At 33.1% G+C, this 15,042-nt stretch overlaps 1 protein-coding gene across 2 annotated transcripts in view; it reads right to left on the reverse strand.

The window, feature by feature from the left end:
- The window catches only part of LOC137241170 (uncharacterized), a 230,603-nt gene that overhangs the window by 75,914 nt on the left and 139,647 nt on the right, over positions 1-15,042 (reverse strand). The window contains exon 1 of one of the 2 annotated variants that reach the window (XM_067768487.1): positions 9,223-9,437. The exons of the other annotated variant lie outside the window; for it this stretch is intronic. The gene's annotated coding sequence lies outside the window, so the exon portion shown is untranslated. Of the gene's footprint in view, positions 1-9,222; positions 9,438-15,042 lie in introns of those variants that run through there. 2 annotated transcript variants of the gene reach the window in all.

Genomic DNA, 15,042 nt, shown 5'->3' on the forward strand with positions numbered 1-15,042 from the left:
TTTTCACAGAAAATAGTTATCGTCATAGAATCTATGCACCTACCAAATTTCACAAGGATAGGTAAATTTTTGTTCGACTTATGGCCTTAAAAGTATTCTAGACGAATTAAATGAACAAGGGTGGAGCCACGCCCATTTTGAAATTTTCTTTATTTTGAGAGGAGTTGAATGTTGACATAATTTACTTACATATATACTGTAAAGATATTAAACTATTTGTTATAATTTGACTTAAAAAAAATTTTTTTTTAAGTCGGCGTGTTCTTCATCCGAATTTGCTAATTTTTATTTGGCACACATATAGGAATAGGAGTAACGCTCCTACCAAATTTTATCATGATATCTTCAACGACTGCCAAATTACGGCTTGCAAAACTTTCAAATTACCTTCTTTCAAAAGTGGGCGGTGCAACGCCCATTGTCCAAAATTTTACTAATTTCCTATTCTACGTCATAAAGTCAACCCACCTACCAAGTTTCATCGCTTTACCCGTCTTTGGTAATGAATTATCGCACTTTTTGGGTTTTTCGTAATTTTCGATATCGAAAAAGTGGGCGTGGTTATAGTCCGATTTCGTTCATTTTAAATAGCGATCTGAGATGATTCCCAGGAACCTACATACCAAATTTCATCAAGATACCTCAAATTTTACTAAAGTTATCGTGATTACGGGCGGACGGACATGGCTAAATAAATTTCTTTTTTCGCCCAGATCATTTTGATATATAGAAGTCTATATCTATCTCGTTAGTTTATGCCGTTACGGATTACCGTTATGCGAACAAAGTTAATATACTATGTGAGCTCTTCTCAGCTGAGTATAAAAATGCGTGCTTAATACATAATGATATGTTTTAGATGCCAAAGCGAAATGAAATATGGAAGCACTTTAAAGAAAGTCGTGAAGAAAACAAAATGAAATGCAAGTACTGCCGCATTTCCATAAGTGTTGCTGGCGATATATATGATGTTTAAATCACGGAGTGAGTAGATTTGACTTCCGAATTGAATGATTGAACTAGTTCAATTGGTTGAACAATAGTTCAATTAAGTGACCGAACTAAGAGCCAAAAGAACTAGTTTAATGGACTGAACGAACTAGAAGTGCACTAATCTTTTCATTGAACTAAAAAATCCAACTCTACTTAGTAATGAGAAGCGCTTCACTTGTTGCCGTTTGAGCCTACAAAGAATTACAAGGCCCTCAGAGTCATCCACAAATAGCCGGCGCTATGTCCAGTGTTGTGAATAGTGTAAGGGTTGTAACATGATACCAACCATCTTTTCAACTTTAATGTGGAGCTAAGGCCTTTACCACCACCAGCAAATTCATCGCTTTTATTATTGTTGTAAAAATACAATTGCTTATGCACTCCAGCGAATCTGCCGTTAAGGTAGCCTGGATATGAACCAACTCAGTGGCCTCTGAGGCTACAGTGTGGTGAGCCCTCTAGCTGTCTTCTCTCAAAAACCCCCGCCTGAAAGAGACTACAAATCGGTACGGCTAATAGACCCGCAGTTCCTTTGAGTACAGTTAGCCCCAGTTTTTCCTGATTCCATTTATAGATGGTACCTAGGTATGGTACTAGAAAGTTTGTATTGGAAATCAAGTTTTTTTGTTACTGGCTATAAGTTAAGTACGAAAATTCAGATAATCTCGTTATATGTAAACTAAGTTTTAAGTTGTACCTATATTACAATTTTTTAAAGCTCAAACTCTATTTTAGCGAATACTAGCAGTTATATACATCACTGCGCTGCTACTTAATAAATCCACAACAACAAGAAAGCAAGCAGCCACACCTCTGTACATGTACACATTAAAGCAAGCAGCCACACTTAAGTACATGAACACATCAAAGCAAGCAGCCACACATACACATAACCAGCAGCTTGAAACAGAGAGATTATTTCACATTCATAAGAGCGAAGAAGAAAGAGAAACAATAACACATCACGTTACCATCAGCTAAAAGCAGAAGTTGTTTCTCACACATATGAACGCTTATAGCTAAATATGCTAAATAACCAAGTATGAGACAGACTTTAGAAGAGATATGCGAACGAGGCAACAGATAATATAAAAGCAGCGAAAGCTCAGGAATAATAATAATGATTTGAACATGTATTAGTAAAGTACGTGAGTATTGTAATTGTGAAGTACTACTGTCACAGTAACGTTGTAACTAAATACCATTTTGACATACTGAATATTGGAGTTATTTATTCGATTCTTCAGCGATTCGAACGTTAACAGAAGGATCATAATAATCAGAAATTCCCAAAATTCGTTACAATATCAATGCCGCGATTTTGGATATCATGCGTAAAAGGGCTCAGACTCGATTTCTCAAGTAAAAGTTGGCCTGTTTGGTTTTGCTACAGAAACAGTATATCTAGATTTTACTCAAAAACTCAAGCCCGAGCAAATGCAAAAAAAGAAACAATTGATAATTTTTTGTGTCAAGAAATCACTTGTGATTAAAGAGTTTATAGAAAAAGCGCAAAGCATGATTTGCTGGTTCGGTTAATGATTGGGTTCCCCGACTAAATGCCTTGCTATTATACCGTACCCATTCATACATATCATATTTGCTCCTAAACATTTTTTTTTTTTTATTTCCTAATGAAAAGCTCAATTAATTAAATTGTCACCCTTTCTTTTAAGTTTCGAATAAATATGTTTATATGTACACACATATGTATGTATTATGGGAAAGCTATAAAATAACGCACAAAATACGGACATACCATAGTTTATGGGAAATTGCTAATTATTAACATAAGCTTTTTATGTTTACATTATGCAAGAAGTAAAGATTCAATTAAAATATAATTAGCTTTAATGATCTATGCACTACGCGAGTGCATACAAACCTATGTACGTACATATATAATTTTAATTTAAATTGCAACTTTTCATTACATGCAACAAAGTACTAATAACACAGAACAGAATAAGACACCCCAGCGGGTTATGGGCTTAGAATATACACGCAGTAGCTCCTCCAATCCAATTGCCAACTTCACGTACCCGTGGCGAATCATGTGTCATTAGCAGCCGAGGTTCTGGAGAACCCGGGATGGATTTAGGGAGCGGGAGTGCGGGATGGCTTAGAAGGTTTCATGTGGTCATACCAAATCGTACCCGAGATGGTCGGGCTAGTACCTTTATGGTGCTTGTTACCTGAACGTACCGTATCTGCATCCAGAAAAGTACCATCAACATCGATAACACTCCATTCAGGAAGTGTTCTTATCGCTACAACAACAAAAAATAACACTAGCAAATTCAACAATATTCGGGTTTGTTGTTCTTGAATTATCAGACACTCGGCAAAGTTTAACGCGCTATGGTTCATCCGATCGAGATTTTGATCATTTCAACCGAAAAGAAACTGTTGATCTCAAGTTAACAATATTCTGTAAAAGGCAATAAGAACAAATTACATAGTGAGCTTAAATTCCTTTTTAAAATTAGCTGAAGCATTTCAATAGTACTGGCAGTTGATTGCTGTTGAACTGACCCACGAAATCGGTTCTTTTAACAGAAAAATCAATTAGATTGATTCAGAATCTATCATATTTTACCATTGAAATCTTTGTCATATCAACAATTTTTACAGTTGCTCTAATATCCCCGCTCCGGATATGGGGTAAGAATATGCTCATGGTAGTTACAGCGTTCGTAAAAGAGGAACAAAATACTAAAAAAGGCTATCCAACCTTGAGGGGTGATAACTCGAAAGGGAACAATGCGGACACGAGCATCGCTTGCATGACCCTATCATGGTCAATCAAAACTGTACAGTGGGGAGCGGGATAAGCGAGGTGTGATCTGTATATTATTTATAGCTTGATGCTAGTATACAGACAGGTTTCACCTACTGTACTTGGGATCGAAACCCTAGAGAAAGATTCGGTTATGAATTGATCTCGAATGTTGAGAGCTCACTTTTGGGGAATTTGACAATAAAGCATACTTAACGAAGCTATGCAGTCTCTTCAGAATTTGGTAATCAAACATTCTCTTCTGAGTAATGCGATCTTCTATGTTGAAAAGTTGAAAATAAAGTTTTCCCTTGGTCCGCTCACAAGGGTAAAACTGCTTTATTTATTCTAACCCAAGCATAAATATTTCAAAAATTCTTCTGCGGAAGGTCACAGAAAAGTATGGAAACATCTCTTAATTAATTGGTGTATCCTGAATGTAAATGGTGATAGCAAAAGCTTATCATTTGTGGATAAGAGTTGATAATTGTTAGAGTGGCTTTGTGCTCACTCTTCTTTATGAAATGTTTTGAAACTGCGTTAGGCTATGTCCGATGCCAATCATATAGTATCTAGAGTAAATGTGATTAGTAGCTGCGACGCCACTTATTCTACAGCGAACGGACATTTCAGTTCGGTGTGATGAAAAGGTAGTAACCACGTCCTTTTATTGTGTTCACATGTGTTACAAAAATAAGTAAATTTGAGGCGCGATAACCTCCGAAGAGATTTTAGGCCGAGTTTCTCTTCTAATTTGCCTCGTGCTCCTTTTAATTTTTCCTACAAATTGGCCGGATGGGACCTACTTGTTTTATCCCGACTCTGAACGGAATCTGCAAGGCAGATGAGTTTTCACTAATAGCTTTTCATGGCCAAACACTGCCGAGGGGCGACCCCGCTTAGAAAAATTTTCTTTTAATTGAAAAAACTGTTTCTAAGATTTTGGTGTTGCTTTGTCCAGGGCGTGAACCCAGAATCGTCGGTGTGGTAGGCGGAGCACGCTACCATCACACCTTGGTGGCCGCCAGTTTATACTTGTATAAAAATTGTGGAACTGTATCATGTAGCAGTCGGTGTCCCAAGCATCAGAACTCATGCAGCGAATAATTCATACTTGGAATAGAATGATAATGGAACTCAAGGTTGAGTTGTCTTGCAACCGGATGTCATTATCCTTATAATGGTAAGAAGCTTTGAAGGACTCCGTATCTTACCAAGGTAAGACTTTGTGATTATATACCCGATTTCAAGCTAATTTGATACCAATGATTACGCTACGAAGTATTTGAGCATGGAACATGAAGCCGATAGTTGACTTAACAGCGCTATGGCTAACGTATGTTAATTTTTTTTTTTTTTTTTGTCTTTTGATTTACACGGTTAATTCAGAATCAACAATTTGTGCGAACTTAATACAACAGCTATTTGCAATAGATAAAAATTGATCGAAATTGTGATTGAATTGACCCTTAATTCGATTACTTTACAAACTTTTCTCGTTCAGTGAACAAAATAATTTGCATATGACTTAAGATTTTGGAATTAGCATAGAAAATTTTATTTATGCTTCATTAAAAGTATCACTTTAATTACAGTTGCAAGTTTTTATGTTGTTTTCTACTGAGAAAATGAAAGTGAAATATGACGACAAATTTTCATGAGTTATAAAAATGTTATGTGACCAGAAATTTTCGTTGATCTAACCAAAAGCAAAATACCGAAGCATTATTACTAGTTTTATTTACTACCTACTAGTTCATAACCAAAACAGAAATAAAAGTACAAAGTAAAAAATAATTGAATTTTTTTAATATAAAAATTTCATTCACTGAACTTGTGTGCTAAATTTCTTAAGAAATTCAAGCACGTCAACGCATTAAAAATTGTTTCTCTATTTTAAACTGACATCTGTCAAGAGATTCTAACAGCTATAAAAGCTTAACGTGCAGTACAAACATATGAATGAAATGCAAACACACCTACATACGCAGAAGAATTTGAAGTTAAATATCTCAAAAACGTGCGCAGTAAATGAGTTGCATGTTTGAGTGGATGACATAGATTCTGGCAGCGAGAAAAACTTGTATAATAGATTTTGTTGGAAATCCGTCGTGTTCAGGTAACTGTCAGAAGTTATGGCTAAAAGAAAACTGTGACAAAAAGTTAAATAGCAACAAGTGAACTCTAAGTTATTATAACTTTGTTCTGAGGGAAATCTTTTCAGAATTTAATTGAATTAAATTTTGAATACTTTGCTCTTTGCAAAATTAATTAAAATACAATTATTTACATTAAATTAATCGGTTTTGATAATTTGGGCAATTGCATTGAATTGAATTGGATTTAATTAATTTCTATTTTCATAAATAAACTCATTTCAATTTAGTTAAATTTTTTAATTCAATTAAGTTCGACTTAACTAAGTTTAAATTTTAGTTGATTTTAATTAACAATTTATTATTTTATTAAATTTTATTTTATTAAATTGACAAATTAAATAGAGTTTAATTTAATTAAAACGCAATTTGATTTAATTAAGTAAAATAAATTCAATTCAACTCGGTTTAATTTAATTTTCAAATTTAATATACACTAATTTCGAGATAAATAGAACTGAACTCAATTAAACATGATAAATTTTTACATAGTAAATCCCATTTCAATTTATTTAAATAATTCTTCAGTTCAATTTGTTTTCACTTAATTTAATTTAAAACTTTATTGATTTTATTAAATTTAATTCAGTTTAGTTAAATTTTATTCATTGAATTTTATTATAACTAAATTTGATTATATTGGGATTTTTTTAGTTTATTTCAATTCAATTAATTTAATTTAAAATGACTTTTATTCAAATGAAATTAAAATGAATTTAATTCAACTTATTCTATTAAATCATACTCAGTTAAACGTGTTAAATTATTATCTCATAAATCCCAAATCATGTCCATTAATTTTTTCTCATTATTATCTCATAAATCCCAAATCATGTCGATTAATTTTTTCTCATTCTGTTTGCTTTATATTTATTTTATTTTGAAATATAATTTGGTTTATTATGATATTTATTTGCTGACCGCTTTATGGAACATTAAAATAATTTGGTTTAATTTTAAAATAATTTGAATTTGGCTTAGTTAAATTTTTGAATTAAACTCATTTCGATTTAGTTAAATTTTTTTTTTAATTCTATTCAATTCAATTCAAGTTAATATAAAAGTTAACTTCGGAAGAAATTTAATTAAATAATACTTAACCGAATTTTATTTTATTAATTTAATGTCAGTTTAGTTAAATTGCATTTAATTAAATTTGATTTTTTTTCTATTTTGAATAAATAATTTTGTATATATTCAAATTCAATTCAAATTAGTTTAGTTTCATTTATTTCAATTTCGATAGGAATAGTTGAACTCAATTAGACTTTATCAATTTATATTTTGTTAATCCCAATTCAATTTAAATAAATTTTTTGTAGCTCAATTTAGCTAAAATCCATTCAATTTAAAACTTAATTACGTTTAATTTTGAAATGAGTTAAATTTGGCTAATTTAGTTTTTTTTAGTCAAAGTCCATTCAATTTAGTTAAACTTTTAAATTCAGTTTAGTTACATTTAACTCGATTTACAATTATAACTTTATTTTAGATCTAATTTATGGGAATAAGACTTAATTTACTTAATACATTTACATTAAATTCAAATTATTTATGTTTTAAATTAAAATCAATTAGATTTAAGTAAATTTAGTTAAGACTACATTTAATTCAATTTGGAATTGAATGAATCGAATAAGGCTTTATTAGTTTTTATCCAATTTCTTTTAATTCGGTTTTTTTTTTTTAGTTAAGTTCAATTAATCAAAACGTGGTTGGTTTTAACTTTATTAAATTAAGTTCAGTTTAGTTACATTTTGTTTATTTATTTAGTTACATTTTATTTAATTTTATTCAACTCAATTTTATTTAGTTATAAATTGAATTAGTATAATTTGGAATTAAATTCATAGAATAATGATGTTTTAGTTTATGAAATTCAAACAATTTATTTTTATTCAGTTCAATTTCACTTAATTAGGTTTTTTTTTAATTCTGTAATTAATTTTATTCAAAACTAAATTCCGCGCAATTTTTGAAATTGAAATGGACTTCATTCAATTAGCCTAAATATTTAATTTATTTTAACTAAATTTATTGAATTCTTACGCCGTTCAACTCAACTGAGATTCTTAAATAATACTCAATTCAATTGAGCTAAACTTCATTTCACTTAAAATTTTATTTTGGTACTTCTTGACTTGGATAAATTGGGCTTAATCAACTTATTTTTTTTATTTTTTAATTTGATAGACAATTTTTTTTTATAAATTTTGTTATTCTTTTATTTGATTTCATATTTTTTTAAATTTATTTTATTGTTATTAGTATAAGAAAATTTTTTGTAATCATTCTATCTGATTATTATGGTTAAATTATTTTTGGTTTGATTGCATGATTTTTTAAAATCTTTTTTACTCAATGTTATTATTATTACAATTTTCAAGTATAGATTTGAATAAATAATTTAAGTTTTAATTTTTTTTATTCCACTTTATTTTATTTAATTTAACACGATTCACTTTTTTAATGGGACTTATTTCGATTTAGTTTTGTTTTAATGGATTATATTTAGTCGACCTTAATTATTTAAATTTAATTTGATTTAATTCGTTTATTTAATTTTAAATTATTTTTAAATAGTTCAAGTTTAAATTGTAAACTATAATTTTTCTGTGATTGCAGGCACTGCGTTTTATTTAAATTAATTGTGTTTAAATTTTTTATTTTATTTTGTTTTGCTGACTTGTATTTTAGTCTATTTTATTGCATTGATTTACTTTTTATTTCATTAATTTTCAATTAAATTGTGACTAAAATGTAGTTTGTGCATTCACTTCAATTTATATAAATTAGTTCAATTAATTATTATTGAAAATTTCCTTTTATTTAAATTTTTTATAGTATATTTCTCTTTATTTTTATTATTCTTGTTTTTTTTTTTATTTGATTTTATTATTCTGTTATAGTTTCATTAAAATTGCAGGAATCCAAGATTTTGAATATATATTTTTTTTATTTTAATTGCAATGTCTTTTATTTAAATTGTTTTTTTTTTTTTCAATTCAGACTTTGTTGGCTTAGTTAAATTATAATTCTACAAAATAATTTTTTTAATTTGCTTTCTTCTTTCTGACAGTTTCAAGGAATAATCAACCGAGTTAGTTAGCTCTTTCAGTTTTTATTTGAATGCAGTAAATTGTTTTTAAAAATGTGAATTTGAAATAAAAATGAAACTTATTCAAAAGTCCAATTTTCGAAAATGTTCAATGCTTGGCATCTGCCATCTCAAAATTTCAATGTTTTTAAATTTTCTCAGACACATTTTCACTCTCGATACTTAAGGATAGTCACCTTGTTGGTTTGTATGTTGGAAACAGCTGCAATTTCTTGTTGTTGTTTCACTTCGGTATGCACGTCTTTCTTTAAATATTTCACACAGCTCCTTATGATGAAGAGATATATATTAAATCACTGCAGTATGTTGTTTCTGCTCAAACCATACGCAACGCAACACTTTTACCAACTGATCGTCGCAACGATCTTACCACACTTTATAACTGTCCCCAAAAACGATTCACTGAAACATCACCACCAACATCACTACCCATCCACATCGCCACCACAGCTTATGCTACTACTTAGTGCATACAGCACCACAGTAACATAGAAGAAGTCAGCGTTGGTTTGGCGCTGTCGCAGCGCCAACTCAGTTAGAGTGTAGCGATGATGCTCTTCGCGCTTGCGTAGACGTTTAATGTTAACCTGCCTTTGTGTTGGTGCATTGCTGTTCACTCAACAAGTTGGAACTGTTGCAGCGATGTTATAGTAAGCCTGGTTTTGATGTTTGTGGTGAAGTTTTTTTTTTTAATTATTTAACTGTGGGGTTTTGGCAAAATATGATTTTTCCTCTAAATTTCGTAATATAAAAATTCTAATTTTGTTTTATATAATTACTCTTAATATGTTATTATACTCAGCTGAGCAGAGCTCACAGAGTATATTAATTTTGTTCGCATAACGGTTATTCGTAACGGCATAAACTAATCGTGATAGATATAGACTTCTATATATCAAAATGATCTGGGAGAAAAAAGAAATTAATTTAGCCATGTCCGTCCGTCCGTCCATCCGTCTGTCCGTCCGTCTGTAAACATGATAAGTTGAGTAAATTTTGAGGCATCTTGATGAAATTTGGTATGTAGGTTCCTGTGCGCTCATATCAGATCGCTCTTTAAAATGAACGAAATCGGACTACAACCACGCCCACATTTTCGGTGCGATAATTCATTACCAAAGACGAATAAAGCGATAAAATTTGGTAGGTGCGTTGACGCAAAACAGAAAACTAGTAAACTTTTGGACAATGGGCGTGGCACCGCCCACTTTTAAAAGAAAGTAATTTAAAAGTTTTGCAAGCTGTAAATTCGCAGTCGTTGAAGATATCATGATGAATTTTGGCAGGCACGTTACTCCTATTACTATATGTATGTTAAATAAAAATTAGCAAAATCGGATGACGAACACGACCACTTTTAAAAAAAAGTTTTTTTAAGCCAAATTTTAACAAAAAATTTAAAATCTTTACAGTATATAAGTAAATTATGTCAACATTCAACTCCAGTAATGATATGGTGCAACAAAATACAAAAATAAAACAAAGTTTCAAAATGGGCGTGGCTCCACCCTTGTACATTTAATTCGTCTAGAATACTTTTAAGGCCATAAGTCGAACAAAAATTTACCTATTCTTGTGAAATTTGATAGGTACATAGATTCTATGACGATAACTATTTTCTGTGAAAATGGGCGAAATCGGTTGAATCCTCGCCCAGTTTTTATTCACAGTCGACCGTCTGTCCTTCCGCTCGGCCGTTAACGCGATAACTTGAGCAAAAAAAGATATATCTTAACTAAACTTAGTTCGCGTACTTATCTGAAGTCACTTTATCTTGGGATAAAATATGGCCGAAATCCGACTATGACCACGCCCACTTTTACGATATCGAAAATTACGAAAAATGGAAAAAATGCCATAATTCTGTACCAAATATAAAAAGAGACATGAAACATGGTAATTGGATTGGTTTATTGACGCAAAATATAACTTTAGAAAAAAGTTTGTAAAATGGGTGTGACACCTACCATATTAAGTAGAATAAAATGAAAAAGTTCTGCAGGGCGAAGTCAAAAGCCCTTGGAATCTTGGCAGGAATACTGTTCGTGTTATGACATATATAAAAAAATTTGCGGTACCCGACAGAAGATGTTCTCGGTCACCCTGGTCCACATTTTGGTCGATATCTCGAAAACGCCTTCACATATACAACTAAGGGCCACTCCCTTTTAAAACCCTCATTAATACCTTTAATTTGATACCCATATCGTACAAACACATTCTAGAGTCAGTCCTGGTCCACGTTTATGGCGATATCTCGAAAAGGCGTCCACATATAGAACTAAGGCCCACTCCTTTTTAAAATACTCATTAACACCTTTAATTTGATACCCATATCGTACAAAAAAATTCTAGAGTCACCCCTGGCCCACCTTTATGGCGATATCTCGAAAAGGCATCCACCTATAGAACTAAGGTCCACTCCCTTTTAAAATACTCATTAACACCTTTCATTTGGTACCCATATCGTACAAACAAATCCTAGAGTCACCCCTGGTCCACCTTTATGGAGATATCTCGAAAAGGCGTCCACCTATAGAACTAAGGCCCACGCCCTTTTAAAATACTCATTAACAACTTTCATTTGATACCCATATCGTACAAACAAATTCTAGAGTCACCCTGGTCCACCCTTATTGCGATATCTCGAAAAGGCGTCCACCTATAGAACTAAGTTTTAAATAATCATTAACGCCTTTCATGATTTTCCATTACTTTGCCTCCAAAGCACTCAGCTGAGTATTTAATGTTCGGTTACACCCGAACTTAGCCTTCCTTATTTGATTTTAATATTGCCTTGAGCAATACATATTTATGTGTGTATGTATATATGAATTGTTCTCACATCTACAGATGCTTATGTACATACATATATCCTTTATGAGCTTATAAGTTAATTAACTAGCAAGTTCGTTTCTTAAGTCTTTTGTATTATTTAGCTACAATCTTACTCTTGCTGTGGGCAATCCACCAAATAACATACTAAATTAAAAATATAGTCTAACATTCTTTCAACACTAAATGCACACATAATTTTTATACATACTTATTTAGTATTCCATTAATCTTTAAAATCTAGTTTCATCATTAAGTGCAGCATTGTAGCACTTCCGCCATATACTAAGTAAGCCTGAGCTAAATAGGCAGCTCTACATGTACGCTAAATCAATAATTAATGTGATCTGTAAAAAGTCTTAATTAAGAACGTATAATGAACTAATGGCGTGCGATCTCTCAGTGGATTTTGATGTGGCTTCGCAGATTTGCATATGCCGACAACGTGAAGAAGTGTACTTCAGCCGACTTCGGACAATCTAACAACTTAGAATGATAACAAAATACTTCGACATATTTATAAACTCTTAATTCATTTCAGTATATACTGACTGACATTAACTGTGTCAATTGATGGTTAATGTTTTAAGATTTTATTGAATTTGCGAATGCCATAAACTTGAAAAATTTTATGGGCTATTCCATGTCAAATCCAATGTTGTTTATAAACGATTTGAGTGATTTTGATTTGTTTGGCTTATTTTTCTGCATAATTCAACCGTATATTTTTAATAGAAATCAAGCTTAATTAAGGCTGAAAGATTGCTATTAGAATACTTTTCAGGTTAATTTTTGAAATAACTAAGAAACGCTTAGACAAATCTGGAAAAATAATTTAATTTAAAAAACTATCGAATCTATGTAATTTTTTTTTTTTCATATTTTTTTAAACAAATTGCAATAATGCAAACAGCAACGACGGGACTGTCTTCGGCTGTGCCGAAGACTTGATACCTTTCATGAATGGGGGTGAACATACGTAATCACCAAATAATCGGCTGTATAAGATAAAAAATATATAGTGAACAGATGTGCATACTTAAGTGATTTTTAAAATAAATATAATATAAAACAAGTAAGGAAGGCTAAGTTCGGGTGTAACCGAACATTACATACTCAGTTGAGAGCTATGGAGACAAAATAAGGAAAATCACCATGTAGGAAAATGAACCTAGGGTAACCCTGGAATGTGGTTGTATGACATGTGTATCAAATGGAAGGTATTAAAGAGTATTTTAAGAGAGAGTAGGCCATAGTTCTATGGATGGACGCCATTTAGGGATATCGCCATAAATGTGGACCAGGGCTGACTCTAGAATTTGTTTGTACGATATGGGTATCAAATGAAAGGTGTTACTGAGCATTTTAAGAGGGAGTGGGCCTTAGGTCTATCGGTGGACGCCTTTTCGAGATATCGCCATTAAGGTGGACCAGGGGTGACTCTAGAATGTGTATGTACGATATGGGTATCAAATGAAAGGCGGTAATGAGTATTTTAAAAGGGAATGGGCTTTAGTTCTTTAGGTGAACGCCTTTTCGAGAAATCGTCATAAAGGTGGACCAGGGGTGACTCTAGAATATGTTTGTACGATATGGGTATCAAATGAAAGCTGTTAATGAGTATTTTGAAAAGGAGTGATCCTTAGTTCCATAGGTGGACGCCGTTTCGAGATATCGCCATAAAGGTGGACCAGGGGTGTCTCTAGAATGTGTTTGTACGACATGGGAATCAAATGAAAGGTGTTACTGAGCATTTTAAGAGGCAGTGGGCATTAGGTCTATAGGCGGACGCCTTTTCGAGATATTGCCATTAGGGTGGGCCAGGGGTGACTCTAGAATGTTTGTACGATGTGGGTATCAAACGAAAGGTGTTATTGATCATTTTAAGAGGGAGTGGGCATTAGGTCTATAAGTGGACGCCTTTTCGAGATATCGTCATTAGGGTGGGCCAGGGGTGACTCTAGAATGTGTTTGTACGATATGGGTATCAAACGAAAGGTGTTACTGAGCATTTTAAGAGGGAGTGGGCATTAGGTCTATAGGTGGACGTCTTTTCGAGATATCGCCATTAGTGTGGGCCAGGGGTGACTCTATAATGTTTGCACGATATGGGTATCAAACGAAAGGTGTTACTGAGCATTTTAAGAGGGAGTGGGCATTAGGTCTATAGGTGGACGCCTTTTCGAGATATCGCCATTAGGGTGGGCCAGGGGTGACTCTAGAATGTGTTTGTACGATATGGGTATCAAATGAAAGGTGGTAATGAGTATTTTAAAAGGGAGTAATCCTTAGTTCTATAGGTGGACGCCTTTTCGAGATATCGCCATTAGGGTGGGCCAGGGTGACGCTAGAATGTGGTTGTACGATATGGGTATCAAACGAAAGGTGTTACTGAGCATTTTAAGAGGGAGTGGGCATTAGGTCTATAGGTGGACGCCTTTTCGAGATATCGCCATTAGGGTGGGCCAGGGGTGACTCTAGAATGTGTTTGTACGATATGGGTATCAAAAGAAAGGTGGTAATGAGTATTTTAAAAGGGAGTAATCCTTAGTTCTATAGGTGGACGCCTTTTCGAGATATCGCCATAAAGGTGGGCCAAGGGTGACTCTAGAATGTTTGTACGATATGGGTGAGTAAGGGAGTAATCCTTAGTTCTATAGGTGGACGTCTTTTCGAGATATCGCCATTAGGGTGGGCCAGGGTGACGCTAGAATGTGTTTGTACGATATGGGTATCAAACGAAAGGTGTTACTGAGAATTTTAAGAGGGAGTGGGCATTAGGTCTATAGGTGGACGCCTTTTCGAGATATCGCCATTAGGGTGGGCCAGGGGTGACGCTAGAATGTGTTTGTACGATATGGGTATCAAACGAAAGGTGTTACTGAGCATTTTAAGAGGGAGTGGGCATTAGGTCTATAGGTGGACGCCTTTTCGAGATATCGCCATTAGGGTGGGCCAGGGATGACTCTAGAATGTTTGTACGATATGGGTATCAAACGAAATGTGTTACTGAGCATTTTAAGAGGGAGTGGGCATCAGGTCTATAGGTGGAGGCCTTTTCGAGACATCGCCAATAGGGTGGGCCAGGGGTGACTCTAGAATGTTTGTACGATATGGGTATCAAACGAAAGGTGTTACTGAGCATTTTAAGAGGGAGTGGA

Source organism: Eurosta solidaginis, chromosome 2 (genome assembly GCF_040869045.1).
Source record: "Eurosta solidaginis isolate ZX-2024a chromosome 2, ASM4086904v1, whole genome shotgun sequence".
In the NCBI taxonomy this organism is placed as follows: Eukaryota; Metazoa; Arthropoda; class Insecta; order Diptera; family Tephritidae; genus Eurosta; species Eurosta solidaginis.